The sequence below is a fragment of the Henckelia pumila genome, chromosome 3 (assembly GCF_033568475.1).
Source record: "Henckelia pumila isolate YLH828 chromosome 3, ASM3356847v2, whole genome shotgun sequence".
In the NCBI taxonomy this organism is placed as follows: Eukaryota; Viridiplantae; Streptophyta; class Magnoliopsida; order Lamiales; family Gesneriaceae; genus Henckelia; species Henckelia pumila.
The window spans coordinates 31,950,966-31,967,611 of record NC_133122.1 but is presented as its reverse complement, the minus strand read 5'-3'; positions in this window follow the sequence as shown (position 1 = coordinate 31,967,611).

Genomic DNA, 16,646 nt, shown 5'->3' with positions numbered 1-16,646 from the left:
CATACTCCTAAATATTTATAGGAAGCAAAAGCTATACCTTCGTCCGTCGTTAGCCCTTTGATGTCGATGCCTCCAGAACTTGGGCACAACTCCGCTACGACTACCGAACGCCTCTCCGACCTCCGGACCAAGCCTAAGAAGACCAGAACAGCTCCAAAAGGACTAGAAAGGAAAGGAGAACTCGGAATTGGCAAATGAAAGTGAAGTCTCGGCCTTCTATTTATAGACAACGATCGGAACTTCCGATCCTTGATCGAAACATCCGAACCTCGATCGGAACGTCCGATCCTGTCATCGGAGCTTCCGAAGATCCTGATCTGCCACGTGTCAAAATATCACTTGATGACTCCGGATAGGGGTGATCGGAGCTTCCGGTCCTGATCGGAGCTTCCAATCCAACCACACGTCATGCCTGACGTAATATCGATCGGAGCTTCCGATCCTGTTCGGAGCTTTCGATCCTGATCGGAGCTTCCGAACTCGCCTTCGGAGCTTCCGAACTCTACCCAAGTAATTATGATTAATCCCTCAATTACTGATTTTGGTTATGGGCTACTACATTCTCCCCCACTTAAGATATTTCGTCCTCGAAATCAGATCTTAAGTACCGAATGCAAATACAGAAATCAGAACATTCTTTATTCAAATCAAACGTTTACAGAGTTTGCAACTGAATACAACTTAAAGAATGAAATCAAAACAACTCAGGATGGTCTTTACGCATCCTGTCCTCAAGCTCCCAAGTAGCTTCCTCAGTGCCTCGGCGCTGCCACTGAACTAAAACCAAAGGAATGACTTTGTTCCGTAAAACCTTATCCTTATAATCAAGGATGCGAAGAGGTTTCTCAACATAAGTCAAATCCTTGTCTACCTGAACCTCAGATCGCTGCAGAATATGAGATTCATCCGCCACATACCGTCGCAACAGAGATACGTGGAACACGTCGTGAATGCTGGATAGATGCGGTGGCAATGCTAGTCGATAAGCCAAATCGCCAATACTCTCCAAGATCTCAAACGGACCGATAAATCTGGGAGATAACTTGCCCTTAAGGCCAAACCTGAGAATCTTGCGGAAAGGTGACACTCTCAGAAACTCTCCCCGACCTCGAACTGCAAAGGCCTACGCTTGATATTAGCATAACTGGCCTGACGATCCTGGGCAGTCTTAATCTGTTTCTTGATCTGATCAACAATGTCTATCGCCTGCTGGATAAACTCCGGTCCTTCAGCCTGTCTCTCCCCCACTTCTTCCCAGAAGAGTGGAGTACGACAACGTCGCCCATACAACGCTTCAAAAGGTGACATCCCAATACTAGTGTGATAGCTGTTGTTGTAAGCGAACTCGATCAACGGCAAATGATCCTGCCAGGCTGAACCAAAATCCATGACGCATGCTCTAAGCATATCCTCTAACGTACGGATAGTGCGCTCTGACTGACCATCAGTCTCTGGATGATAGGCTGTACTCAAACTGAGAGTAGTACCCATCGCACGCTGAACACTCCCCCAGAATCTAGAAGTAAACCTGGGGTCCCGATCGCTGACAATGCTCACAGGCACTCCATGAAGTCGGACGATCTCCTGAATGTACATCCGTGCCATGCGATCCACAGAGTACTCTCGGCTATAGGCAATGAAATGCGCTGACTTGGTGAGTCGGTCCACCACAACCCAGATAGCATCACAGTTCCTCGGGGATACCGGCAAATGGGTCACAAAGTCTATAGTGATAAACTCCCATTTCCATTCAGGAATAGGCAGACTGTGAAGCAATCCTCCAGGTCGTCGGTGCTCTGCCTTGACCTGTTGACACACCAAACATCTCGAAACAAACTGATAAACACTGCGTTTCATTCCCTTCCACCAGAAACGAGTACGTAGATCCTTGTACATCTTGTTGCTCCCATGATGAATACTCAACTTAGTGCGATGTGCCTGAGATAAAATCTCCTCTCGCAACTCTTCATCCTGTGGAATCACAAGCCTACCAGACAAACACAGAAAGCCATCTGACTGATAATGAAATCTAGACGAGCTACCCTCGTTAGCTAGACGAGCTAAACGCTGGGTCTTTGAATCAGACATCTGAGCATCTCGGATCCGCGAATACAAGGCTGGCTCAGATAATATCGCAAACATCTGGATACTCTGCATACCTTTCTTATGCTTGAAGGTAAAACCTGAAGTACAACAGTCACTGATCGCACTAGACATCGAACAAGTCTGAAGTGCGGATAGTCGCACCTTGCGACTCAAAGCATCAGCGGTGAGATTAGCAGCTCCCGGATGGTACTTAATCTCGCAATCATAGTCCTTAAGCAAGTCCATCCAACGTCTCTGTCTCATGTTCAATTCTGCCTGAGTGAACAAATACTTGAGACTCTTATGGTCGGTGAAGATCTCAAATTTCTCGCCATAAAGATAATGACGCCAGATCTTCAAAGCGAACACAATGGCTGCCAATTCCAAATCATGGACTGGGTAGTTGTCCTCGTGAAGCTTCAGCTGTCTAGAAGCGTATGCGATCACATGCCCATTCTGAGTCAAGACACAACCTAACCCCTGAAGAGAAGCATCCGTGTAAACTACATACCCTCCAGATCCTGACGGTAATGCTAACACCGGCGCAGAAGTCAACCGCCGTCGAAGCTCACGGAAATTCTCCTCACACTCGGAGGACCACTCAAAATCCACACCCTTGCGGGTAAGCTGCGTCAACGGTCGAGCTAACTGAGAGAAGTTCAGAATGAAGCGACGATAATACCCTGCTAGACCCAGAAAACTACGGATCTCAGCAACTGTCGTCGGACGCGACCAATTAAGTACCGCTTCAATCTTGCTTGGATCAACAGAAATCCCCTCCCTGGATATGATATGGCCAAGAAAAACCACTCTATCCATCCAGAACGCACACTTGCTCAGCTTGGCGTACAATTGCTCATCTCGAAGAGTCTGCAGCACCAACCGCAAGTGAGAAACATGCTCTTCCGTATTACGCGAATAAACCAGGATGTCGTCAATAAAGACCACGACAAGCTTGTCCAAATACTCCCTGAAGACACGGTTCATCAGATCCATGAATATAGCCGGCGCATTAGTCAAACCAAATGGCATCACTAGGAACTCGTAATGCCCATAGCGAGTACGGAATGCAGTCTTGGCTACGTCCTGATCACGGACTCTCAACTGATGATACCCAGATCTCAAGTCAATCTTGGAGTAAATTGATGTGCCCTGCAGCTGGTCAAACAAGTCATCAACACGAGGCAACGGATACTTGTTCTTCACAGTGACTCGATTCAGCTGCCGATAGTCAATGCACAGCCGCATCGACCCATCCTTCTTCTTTACGAAGAGAACAGGAGCTCCCCAAGGAGATACACTAGGACGAATGTACCCCTTGTCCAAAAGATCCTGTAGCTGATTCTTTAACTCACGCATCTCTGACGGAGCCAGACGATACGGTGCTCTAGAAATAGGCAAAGTACCCGGCATCAACTCTATGCCAAACTCGACTTCCCTAGCAGGAGGAAAACCCGGAATCTCATCAGGAAACACATCTGGAAATTCATCCACAACAGGAATGCTCTCTATCCCAATACTCTCAGCGGACAAATCAACTGCATAGATAAGGTAGCCTTCCCCGCCAGACTCTAGAGCTCGACAGGCTCTCAAAGCTGATACCAAAGGCATCGGGGGTCGCGCTCCCTCACCATAGAAAAACCAACTCTCACTCCCTTCCGGATGAAAGCGTACTAATCTCTGATAGCAGTCCACTGAAGCTCGATAGGTAGTCAGCACATCTATTCCCAGAATGCAATCAAAGTCGTCCATCGCCAGGACCATGAGATTCGCTAACAGAATGTTCCCTTCAAACTCTAAAGGGCAACCCATCACTAGATGCTTAGCCAAAGCAGATTGGCCCGTCGGAGTAGAAACAGACATCACTACGTCTAGTGCAATGCATGGTAACTTATACCTCTTAACAAAACGTGCAAAAATGAAGGAATGAGATGCACCAGTGTCAATAAGTACAAGAGCAGGTATACCATAAAGCATAAATGTACCTGCGATGACTTTCTCATTCTCCTCCACAGCCTGATCATGTCTCAGGGCAAACACCTGGCCAGAAGCTCGTGGCCTCAAATGAGAACTCCCAGCAGACTGTCCCTGCGACCTCTGCTGAACGGTGGCCTGAGAACCCGATCCTGAACCAGATCCAGAACCGCCTCCCCCAGACTGTGGACAATCCCTCCGGATATGACCAGTCTTTCCACAACGGAAACAAGCTCCAGAAGCTCTGCGGCACTTGTCGGATGGATGGTTCTTCCCACAGTGATCACACTTGTCCTTCTTACCATAACGGACAATACCTCCAGAACCATAGGAAGAAGAAGATCCAGACTTCTTGAAAGTTTGGGCACGGGGACCCAAAGAACTAGCAGGCCTCGACTGAGGGAAAGACCTGTTCCGCCGAATGCTGTCCTCTGCCTGATGACAACGGCTCACCAAACCCTCGTAGGACATGTCTTCGCCAACCGCCACACGGTCATGGATCTCAGGGTTAAGGCCCTGAAGAAACAGATTATACTTCATTCTCTGAGCTATCAGCAATCTCGGGGCAATAGGATAGCAGATCAAAGAACCTCTGCTGATACTCATCGATAGACATGGTTCCCTGTCGCAGACTCAGTAGCTCGCCTGCCTTTGACCGTCGGAGTGCAGGAGGAAAATACCGCTTTTGGAAAGCTGTGCGAAACTCGGCCCAGGTGGCCACTCCTCTCGCCGCAACAAAAGGTGTAGAAGTAAACCTCCACCACCTGCGCGCACGCCCATCCAGAAGATAGCCAAGGGTCTCCATCTTCTGCTCATCGGTGCATTGGAAAGTCTGAAAAGTCGTCTCCATGCGGTCTAACCAGTTCTCCGCATCCTCCGGAGACTCACCTCCAACTAAGGGCTTAGGACCCATAGCTAAGAATCGACGCACAGTGAAACGCTCGTCGTCATGATGACGATGACGCCGTTCTCGACGAGGCTCCCGGTCGGCATCACCCCAACGCCCACCAACACTGCCATGAGAACTCTGGTCGTCACGATTTGGCATCTACAAAAATACCTCAAGATGAGACTAAATCCCAAGAAATCTTTTGCATGCTCTAATACCATAAATGTAGTGACCCTTACCCGGATCACCTACTAAACAGAACTTAGGCATGCAATTAACTTAATTAAAACAGATATCAGAATAAAACTGCGGAAACCAATAACATTATACAATCCCAAGTAAAGGAATCTATAATTATCCAATAATATACAACCAAATCGAATAGCTGTATAAACCCAAACAACAGTAATAAAACCTAGACGAAGCTCCAGCTGGCCAACCACTGACTAGCCCCTCCTGGATCCACCCTCCTCGTCCAATCGCAAACCTGCCCCATGGAATAGGGTATCCAGAAAAATACAGAGTACGAGACGTGAGCATACAACGCTCAGTACGAGAGTATGAGTATACATGCATGCAAATTGAACTTCCTATAGACTCGAGGTCAAGGATCAGATAACAGAGACAGACCGGGCCCTGGTATGTAGCACGCTGTGCCGTCGCTTCAGGAGGTGGCTCCCATACCGAGATAATCGTGGATACGCCGGACCCAAATCGATGGAAGTCCATCCACTAACAGGATAGGGTACAACCCTACTAACAGACATCTCGATAGAGATACAGCAAGATGCAAATGAATGCAGCATAATATCATGGCATATAAATCATGCAGTCACATAATACATGCATACTCAGTCAGGATATCTCGAACAGTACTTTCGTACCTCAAAACAGTGAAAGCTCTACCAACTCTAGGTCCACGCCTATAGTCTGCTCTACACTGCCAAATGATACCACTATCATCAAAGTGCTCTAAAAGCCTTAACTAAGCTATTGCATACTCCTAAATATTTATAGGAAGCAAAAGCTATACCTTCGTCCGTCGTTAGCCCTTTGATGTCGATGCCTCCAGAACTTGGGCACAACTCCGCTACGACTACCGAACGCCTCTCCGACCCCCGGACCAAGCCTAAGAAGACCAGAACAGCTCCAAAAGGACTAGAAAGGAAAGGAGAACTCGGAATTGGCAAATGAAAGTGAAGTCTCGGCCTTCTATTTATAGACAACGATCGGAACTTCCGATCCTTGATCGGAACGTCCGAACCTCGATCGGAACGTCCGATCCTGTCATCGGAGCTTCCGAAGATCCTGATCTGCCACGTGTCAAAATATCACTTGATGACTCCGGATAGGGGTGATCGGAGCTTCCGGTCCTGATCGGAGCTTCCGATCCAACCACACGTCATGCCTGACGTAATATCGATCGGAGCTTCCGATCCTGTTCGGAGCTTCCGAACTCGCCTTCGGAGCTTCCGAACTCTACCCAAGTAATTATGATTAATCCCTCAATTACTGATTTTGGTTATGGGCTACTACACCACTAATCAGAGGATGGTATACTGAAATCTCATACAACCCAACACTCAGAACATCTGACAATCACTGCCACAATCTAGAAAACCAATCTAAAGTCTCTATCTGGACAATAGATTTCACTCATTCCTGTAATCTGATCATCTTGCTAAATGCATAACCATTATCTTTTATGGTTGTATCATATCTAATACACCATATTCTTGAATCTGTCGAAATCGACTAAAATCTAAATTTGCACAATCATGACGATTCAAGTAGATTTGAACTAAAGTTGTTCGTAAAGTTGATCTTCTTTCAACTTTTATATAACTAATCTGTTACATAACTCACTTGAGTTCTTCTTTTCTGCTTCTTTTACTGGAATTCTAATATTGGTAACGTCAATTCTGTCGTATCTGCTTTCATTTCTTTCACTAATACTTATTTCCAAGTAATACTACATGTAAATCATACATGTTTAGACAACTGAATGGATATTCATCTGTTGTCATATGCCTCTTTCAGAATCTGATATTCCATATCTAGAATATTTGGCATAATTCAACAATTAGTCACTGCAAAATTCATCTGTTCTGCTCTGCTGTCTTATCTCTTATCTTAATCTTGCATTCTCAATCAATAGTCTATTGCTTGATCTAAAATCAATGTTGCTTTTATCTTTTCAAACCAATCAAGTTTAGCTTGGATCGCAACAATTCTGATCTTTTAAATATCTGTCAAGCACAAACTTACAACAAATACATATCTGTACCCAATAAATCCATCAATTAGCTAAAACCCATAAATCTTGCTGATGGTCTGAATCTGAATTTCTATCAGTTACGAGCCAAATACTTCAAAATGTACTGAATAAACACATCAAATCATCAAGAATTCTCAAATTTCCAAACAAAGGAACTCGCTCAAGGAAATGTCAGTCAAAATCAAATATTCTGAATGACAGCGAGTGAATCAAAGTAGACTCTAGCAAAGAAATAAGAGTCAATCAATATCAATCGAGGTCAAAGAATACAACCTCTGCATCGATATCAAGAAATTCAAGAATCATGATTTCTATGATGTAATAGCTTCAGAAAAATTGAAGATATAGCTCAATTGTAACTGATTGTTCTGATTCTCTAATGATATGAGTTCATTTATTAATTCTGAGCTGACAATAGTCGAATATAATCTTTTCGACATAACTTATCGTCATAGCATCATTTTGGTACTACATAATTCTTTTCTACTCAATCTGCTAGCTGTTTCTGAAGTTCTTCAGATCAAGTAATGCTCTTCTATACAAGTTGTCATAATAATTTCGTACTAGACACCACTCTAAAAAGAATTGCATTCATGTCATAGAAAAGTCGAAATAGGCTTGAACTATTTCTGTACATTCTAACCACTGACATAGCTGTCAATTCTAGGTTAATGTTGTACTAGTTCAGTATATCGACTAGACTTCTACTGACATTCTTCTACAGTCAACATGATCTAATCAGTACCGAAATAACAAAATCTTATGTCTGAAACTCATATCATACATTTCTATACATTTCTGTTGCTTTACCATTGCACAAATTTCTAGCTTAATATCCCATATCTGATATCAGTACATTCAATCTTATTTCCTCAATTCTGTATTGCATCGTCTATAACTAATCTTGCACATGCATTCCATCTACTTAAAGACAAAATCTCAGCAAATACAATAAATAAAGGCTCATCAGATAGATTATAGCATAACAAATCACTGATCTATGAATGTATGCTATATAATCAATATACAAGTGGTTAACTAGAATTAACTCACTTACCTGTAAGATTCTTATCTGATACAACTTGAGCCGCATTTTCTGTACTTGCTTATTGCCTAAGCAATTATCTGTCATTCAACTATTCTCTTGATCTGTTTCAGCTAGGGGACTTATGCTTATAGTTATTCATTTTCTGACGTTGCGATTGAATCAATCTTTGCTGATGTTGCCACTATTTCTTGCTGTTCTTGCTGCATAGCTATACTGCTATGGACTATCTGGTGATGATCATAATTGTGAGGCGTGAATAAGAATTCAACTCTGCCTCATACTACCGGTTCATGATTTTGTTTTTTTTTTTTCTGGCTTGAAATCAACTTGTACTTCTATTCTGCAAAGTCTACTGTTCTATCTTTTGTAGCATATATGGAAATAAACAATTCTGTTTACTTACCTGCCAAACAATTGCAATACTTTTTCTGGCTTCACCAACTTCTAGCTAAGTCCTGGAGTTGATATAAAATCAAGCTGATTCTATGTTCATCTAAATATGCTTCTCTTGAACAGCTGATCCAGCTCGTCAATTCAACCCCTTTCTAGACATAGCCTATGCTGTATCTTTCTGGTTGGTGATCAATAGCTTTGGAGTTGTTCAACTAACATACTCCTCAGTGTACTGAATTCAAATACTTACCTCAACACTGTTCTGTGCTATCTGCTATTCTGTTCTATCTGAGGTTCTTATGCTATCTGCACAACCTGTCTGATTTGATAACAGAAGCAATATATATGGCAGGGATTATAAAATACAATTACAGTATAACATACATATAATCTCATGCTTCTGACTAGAACACATACTTGCAAAATATCATGCTTTTTCCAATAATACATGCTTGCAACGAATTCATTTATGCTAATGAATTCAAGAAATCAGGCATACATATCAGCATATAAGCATGTAATTCTGATCTCAATAAAGCAAGTAGTGTTCAATCAAATAATCATAGTCGCATACAAAGAAGCAAAAACAAGTAAAGCATAATCATGCAATACTATAAATGCATGCGACTCAATCTATCCCGCTCAACTTATATCTTAGTCCAAGACTTTACGCTCCAAGACTTTACGCTCTGATACCACCTGTTGTGGGGACCTCGGGTTGCTAATCTCATCTTAGGGCAATAAACGATTAATAAGCAATTAATCATAGCCTAAAAGAATATTCAAACCAAGAGCTAAAAAAAAAAAAATTTATTTTTTTTAAAATGAGCCCCTCGCTCGATCGGTAAAACTTGCCCGATCGAGCGAGCCAAAATATTCTGCTCTCGGGTCTGAACAAAAATGGCCTCGCTGATCGGTGAAATGTTACCGATCGAGCGAGCAACAAAAAGCTCAACCTCTGTCTTGCAAAATAAGGCCTCGCTCGATCCGTCGATATTAACCGATCGAGCGGGCTCCAAAATACTGGAAATCTGCTGCATCAAAAAGGCTGTCAATTAATATACATGCATTGGCAAATAAATCCTATCTCATAAATACATCAATTCAAGAGAATATAAACTAGGATTTATCAACTAACAACATGTACAAGATCTCTGTTTTCTAACATGTTGGCATACAATACATTTCATCTACTTAAAACCGAGTCCTCACTTGCTAAATCTGTTCTTGCTGCTATCCAAGCCATCTCTAGCTTGATCATGCCCCAACCTGATGCAATGCACACATACAAACAAAGCAACAGCCGGATAGCTCCGGTGAGAATAAATCTCAGTATAAATAGCATGCATATACATCATTTAAACATATAACTAATTCACATCTTGAATTAACATAACATGCTAGCATTTATAAACGCATAATCTAAACCATAGAAGTCTCTAGGTTAATGCATAAATGCAATGCATGTGCCAAAGGATAGGCTAGCAAATCTGATATCAATAAAGCTTGGTTCTTTGGGATCCCGAGGAATAAAATAGCTCTCAAACTACCGACACTCCCATTCGAGGCAGCATCAAGTATTTTACTCCTCTGACTTTGGTGCAACTATAGTGAGTCTTCTGGCTCTGAACATAAATCCATATTCTGTGTCATGAGTCAAGCTGACTCTAGAAATAAATCTACATTTCATGCCACTCACTACAGCTCTCCAAACGTCATCTGCACTCTAGGCGATGGCTGCCCTCTGTGCTATTAAGGCTGGAGTTCAAGATGAATGCAACATAAGCTGTATGCATTAAAAGCTATAAAAACACCTTGAACACTTGCTCAATAACCAACTAAGCAAAACAAAGCAGCTAATCACATAAAGATAGCAATAAATCTGCAAGCATCTCATAAAACATGTAAAACATGTTCAATACAGCAAATAATACAAATCAGCTTACACAGGTAAACATTTACATAAATGTTCTGGGAAATTCAAGAAAATAGCTATCCTGAATAATCTATCCCATTTATGTAAACGTACACCATAACATATATAAAAACAGGCAAGTATGTGATTTTAGAAAACTCGATAAGCAAAACAATCTCGAGTTATTCTGCCCATCTTATTAATGTCTATTCATACCTGCATTTCTGATTCAAATAGCCGACACTCTGTCATCTAATTCTTGATCAACTACAAGCTGTCCAAATCTGACATCAAATTCTGCTCATTTCAATCAGTGCTACTTGAAGGTATTCTTGATTCAACTTCAAACACTTCAAGTCATACAAACTCGAACTCATCAATTCAACTTCGATAAGCTTCAATTCAAATCTGAAATAATTTATAACATATCTAAACATCAATTTCCAATCTGAATCGATGTTTCTTTAAAGCTGATACATTTCAAATCTGACTAATACAATCGGAATTCAAACCGACGTCGCAACTATTCGACTTCGATAATTCTTTCGATTCAAATATCATTATACCTTCATTCTAAATATAACCACATATTCAATTCATCCACTAAACACTTGAATATGAGCTCTAGACATATAGAATGAATAACAATTCAAAATCTTGAACCGGCGGCGTAACGATACGATTTCGATCGTTCCAAAAGCTTAAACATCAATATTGTCATCTATACAATATATTATCATCACAAATTCCAACAAAAAAGTCACGTGAATATAAACCCCAATATTCAGATTTTGAATAAATCTTTCAAAAATCGGAAACATGTTCAAACGACGATCTTTTCTCGATCCGTCTTAGATATGCTATCGTCGTATATGCGAGAACATATTCATACAATCAAATCTTAATTCTAACAACAACTTAAAATTCAAACATGGTAGAACTTCATAAAACTTACGTCAAAACGTAGCACTCGAAGCTGTGATCGCAAATATACGATCAATCGGAAATTCTACCGGGCGGATCAAAAGATATCGGAGCTTAAAAAGGGTTGAAAATGGCTTTGGGAACCCTTTTCTCATCTCTCTCGGCCATTTCTGGATTTGTGGGTGACTTAATCTGATTCCCACGTTTAAACATAAATATATATCCACTTATTTGCATTTTGGCCCCTAAACTTTGGCCTAATTGCAATTCAGTCCCTGAACAAGCGATTTAATTCAATTTCAATCCTAAATAATTTAAGATTATTAGAATTCAAGTCTAAACTCTAAATATTCTCAAATTAAATATTCTTGGATTAAAATTAAATCATTTCGGACATTATTGCATTTTAGTCCCTGAATTGCTCAATATTTGCAAATTGGCCCTTTCTCGGATTTTATCCTCAAATTCATTCTTGATATTTATCATCTTGGAATTCACATCTTAAATTCCATAAATATCAATTGCAAATATTTTTAATCTTTTAATTTAAGAATTTCGGATAATAAACTTCTTAAAATCCGAAAATCCTCAAATTAAATATTTCTGACCCGAAATTGCAATTCCACATTTCTTAACTTCTTCAAATAAATATTTTCTCATATCCGGAATTTAAATCTTAAATCTCGTCATTAAGAACTTAATATTTACGGACCTTACAGCCACTATAAGCGTTGCTCATTTAATTTAGAAAATGAACTTTTTTTTGTCAATTAACTTGTTCATTTGGTTTTGATCTATTAACTTATGTTCAAATTTTGGTATTGTTACAATAACTTATTTTCGGTTATTTTGGTTCAACTACTGTTATGACAACTTGACACGTCAGTATTTTTCGGTGACACGTCAGCAGTTGGACCAAAATAGCCGAAAAATAAAAATTTGTGTACAAAAACCAAATTTTGAAAATTTAATAGACCAAAAAAAAAATGTACAAGTTAATTAATAGAAAAAAACTATTTTCCTTTTAATTGTGTGATAACTACATTTTTTTGTTTTGTTATTTGCACTTTTTTCACTTTTGGTTCGTTAACGGTGAATTTGTAATTTCTGTCATGTAATTAACTTACGCGATTTTTTTATTTTTTTCCTATTACGGTGAATTTTCATTTTTAATCATGTAACTTTTATATTGTTTGCATTTTAGTCATTTAACTTATAGTTATTTTTAAATTTGATCTTTTTTATCGATCATAATGACAAATAAATAAAAAAAATACAAGATAAAGGATCAAAAATGAAAAAAAAAACACAAGTTAGAGGAAAAATGAAAATTCACCGTAAGAGGACTAAAATGAAAAAAAAACATGCAAGTTACATGATTGAAAATACAAATTTACTGTTAACATGACCAAAAGTGAAAAAAGTGTAAATAACATGACTAAAAATTTTGTTATTATCTTTAATTTGTATCATATATAAGTTCGTAACCTTGCACTAATACACCTAATTATATGATCATCAACTAGGAAATTGATTTGGTTGTTTAGATTTGTCAATAGTTCGAGGAGTAGGCCTCTTATGAGATGAACACACGGTCGATCCGACCCATAATACAATGAGAAGTAATATCTTTTATTATAAAAATAATATTTTTTTTATATGTCAGGCTGATTAGAAAAATTGTTTCACAAAATTGATTTGTGAGGCTGTCTCATAGTTTTTCTGTATTTGTGTGATACCCGTGACCAAATTCATGGTATAATAAAGAAAATATATTTAAATATATTTTTTGTACCTACTAGTGAAATAAAAATTAAGATTTCTAATTTCAATTTTTTGGCTAAATCTTGGTTCTCATATTATACATATATTAAGGTTTTTTAAATAAATTTTACATGTAAAGAAAACTTATTATTTTTATTGACTAGTATTATTTTCAAAATAATGATTTATCTTAATTGACATATTAATGTGGAGCTATTAGTGTTTAAAATTTGATTTTTTTTGTCACCACCTTGATTATTCAAGGATATCCTAACTTTCTTTCTCTCAAGTATTCTTGCCACGCCAACTTATTCCCTTCCATACTAATATCTGCTCATTCTTTTTATTAGATTAGAGTAGCAGCATAAGGATTGAAGGCCACTAGAAATAATAGTATTTCGAGTTGAGACATTGGAGTGTAAGTGTGTATATTTAAGGATTCTTGAGGTATATAATTGTTAAGCTATGTCATGAGGTTGATGATAGATGATGATATTCACAATAGTTGTCCATTATATGAATCTGAGATCGAGGTAAGTGGGCTTATATATATATATATATATATATATATATATATATATATATATATATATATATGTTTTAAAATAATGATGTTCTTGATTTCGAAAACTCGATCGTACATTACTCGTTTAATGTCATTTGATTTCGTTTCATGTTTCGTTCGGCACAATTCCTTGTTATGCACTATTAGAATTCAACTTAATAAATGGTAAGAAAATTCCGAAAACATGATATGATATAAGGCCCTGAAGCGGTGGGTTATAATAACCGTTTAAGGCCTCGTTCCTTTAGAGGAATAACAATTAGGGACTGATCAATAGTCATGATTAACGAGATGAATAACAGTGCTAAGTCTAAGTACATGCTTCAGTTATGAGATATTATGCTGCCTTGTTTCAAACTCTGATTGTTCCTTGTCTTGAATTCTGTTGCGACATGCACTGGAACATGCCTCATTTGAATTCGTATCATATATATATATATATATATATATATTCGATATTTGTGTCACTTGCTGAGTGTTTCCCAAACACTCACGCCTTATTTCTCTTCCCAGATAAAAATGAAGAAGAACTTGAAGATGAAGAGCATAACTAATATTGGACTGGTGAAAAAGGGAGAAATTTAGAAGTGCTGCTATTATTTGAGATTCTTTGTCTTTGTGATGATAAGTTTTAGCTTCCGCTGATATATTTGGTTTATGATTTTCTTTATGGGATGTAAGAACAAATTTTGTCATGAAATAATATACTGGTTTTCTGTTAAAGTCTGTACTATGAAGCTTGTTATTTTTTAATGTTATTTGAAAACAACGCCGATGTGAACCAACCCCAGTTTTGGGGCGGGACAATTTTGGAGGGGCTTTACTAAGTTAAAACAAAAATGGATTTGGTTAAATTAAATGTCTTAACAGTAGATAAGTTTAATAATTTTTTCAAAAATAATTTTGGTTAAATAAAAAATGAATAAATTATGGAAAAAGTGGAAAATTTGGTCATATAACTTGTGATTTGGTTATCTAACTACTGAAATCTCCGACCGATTTTGATTAATTGGTTTCTTTTTTAAATAAAAATTAGGAATGTTTTGTGCTAGGATTGGTCAGAGTGTTGGTAGCGCTTAGTCGTGTCGCGCCCAAATTAACCATACTCAGATTCATGTGGTAGCTATCATATAGATGAAATCATTGTCGGTGCATGTTACCTCATGAAGTGGTTTTCTACTTTCATAATTTTCTTCAATTAAGTGAAATTTATGCGCTGCCATTTTTGTTTGATTCGATTAGTCGTCTTTCATGCTGTGATCATGCAAGTTAATTTGTATGCTGAAATTTTAATTCTAATTTCACTACAAAAATACCGTGAGTTTAGCCACGACCAAAACCGTGGCTAAAATCGTGGCTAAATTAATTTACCCACGGTTTTAGCCACGGTTTTTGAAACCGTGGTTAAATCCACCATTGTTATAAAAAAACCGTGGCTAATTTAGCCACAGTTTTATTCAAAACCGTGATTAATTTAACCACGGTTTTTAAAAAAATCATGGCTAAATTAGCCACGGAATTAAAAAAAACCGTGGCTAAATTAGCCACGGAATAAAAAAAAACCGTGGTTAATTTAACCACAGTTTTGCATAAAACCGTGGTTAATTTAATCACGATTTTAAAAAAACTGTGGCTGAATTAGCCAAACCGTGACTAATTTAGCCACAAAAGATCAAAAAACATAGAAACCAATGAAAACTTCTAATACCACAACATGACAAACACTAAAACCTATCTTAATTATATCGTTTAACAAGTAAAAATCTAAATACATAGCTAAAACAACATGAACATAACCATATTACTATATTAATTAACTCTTTCCAAAATAAAATAAGAAAACCCGTAAAACGAATCCGAAGCTAGATGCAAATAACACCACAAATGCTCAGAAAACACTTACAACTCGAGTAGGAGAATAGGTGAAGATCGTAAACTTGTTGTCGCTGCTCAAGTACTTCTTGTTCAGAAAATCTAATTCCACATGAAAAAAAAAATCACAGCTACTAAACATAAAAAAAAACGAAAAGAAACAAATACTAATCATTAATAAAAACAAATAACCATATTTAACGGAGTAATTCAAATTTTAAAGGACAAAAATACTGTTAAGGGGACAAATCTCATAATAACAATATTTAGCACTTACGATTCATTGTGAAAGTTGGCAAGTACACCATCAAAGGGAATAGGTTCCACCAGAAAGTATGTCGATGCATTGATTCAATCATCCAGTAGCTATAACAAAATTAAAACTCAAACAAAGGCTAAGTGTAAAGGAATAAATAAATAAATTGATACCCTTTTGGTAGAACTTACAAACATATGTGTTGGACTGAGAAGAAGCAGCTTCAGCTCGCAAAGGTTTTACCTTCAACTTCTTCGACAGGGCTTCCAACTGATCCAAATTCCTCTATTTCCCCCCAAAAACACGAACAATTACAATAGAATCAACCCATTCAGAGTAAACATACGACAAAAAAAATATTTCGAGCATCATTTAAAATCGAAAGAAAATCGAAGCTAAATAGTGAATACCTAGGAGAAATGTCGCAGAAACAGAACACGAGTTTAAAATCTCACTTCGGGACAGCCTGCTCAAACCAAGAACTAAGCTGGAAAACAAGTTTAAAAGGTTCAATACTCAAAACTAAGATGATATAAAACCTGACAGCCCAAAAGTTTTAAAATTAATTACTTGGTCATTAGTTATATTAATCATCCAAAGTAATTGTCTGATAACCTGACAGCCCAAAAGTTTCTGTCTCACATTATCGAACGCGCCATCCTTCCTCTTTTGCTTTTCTATAA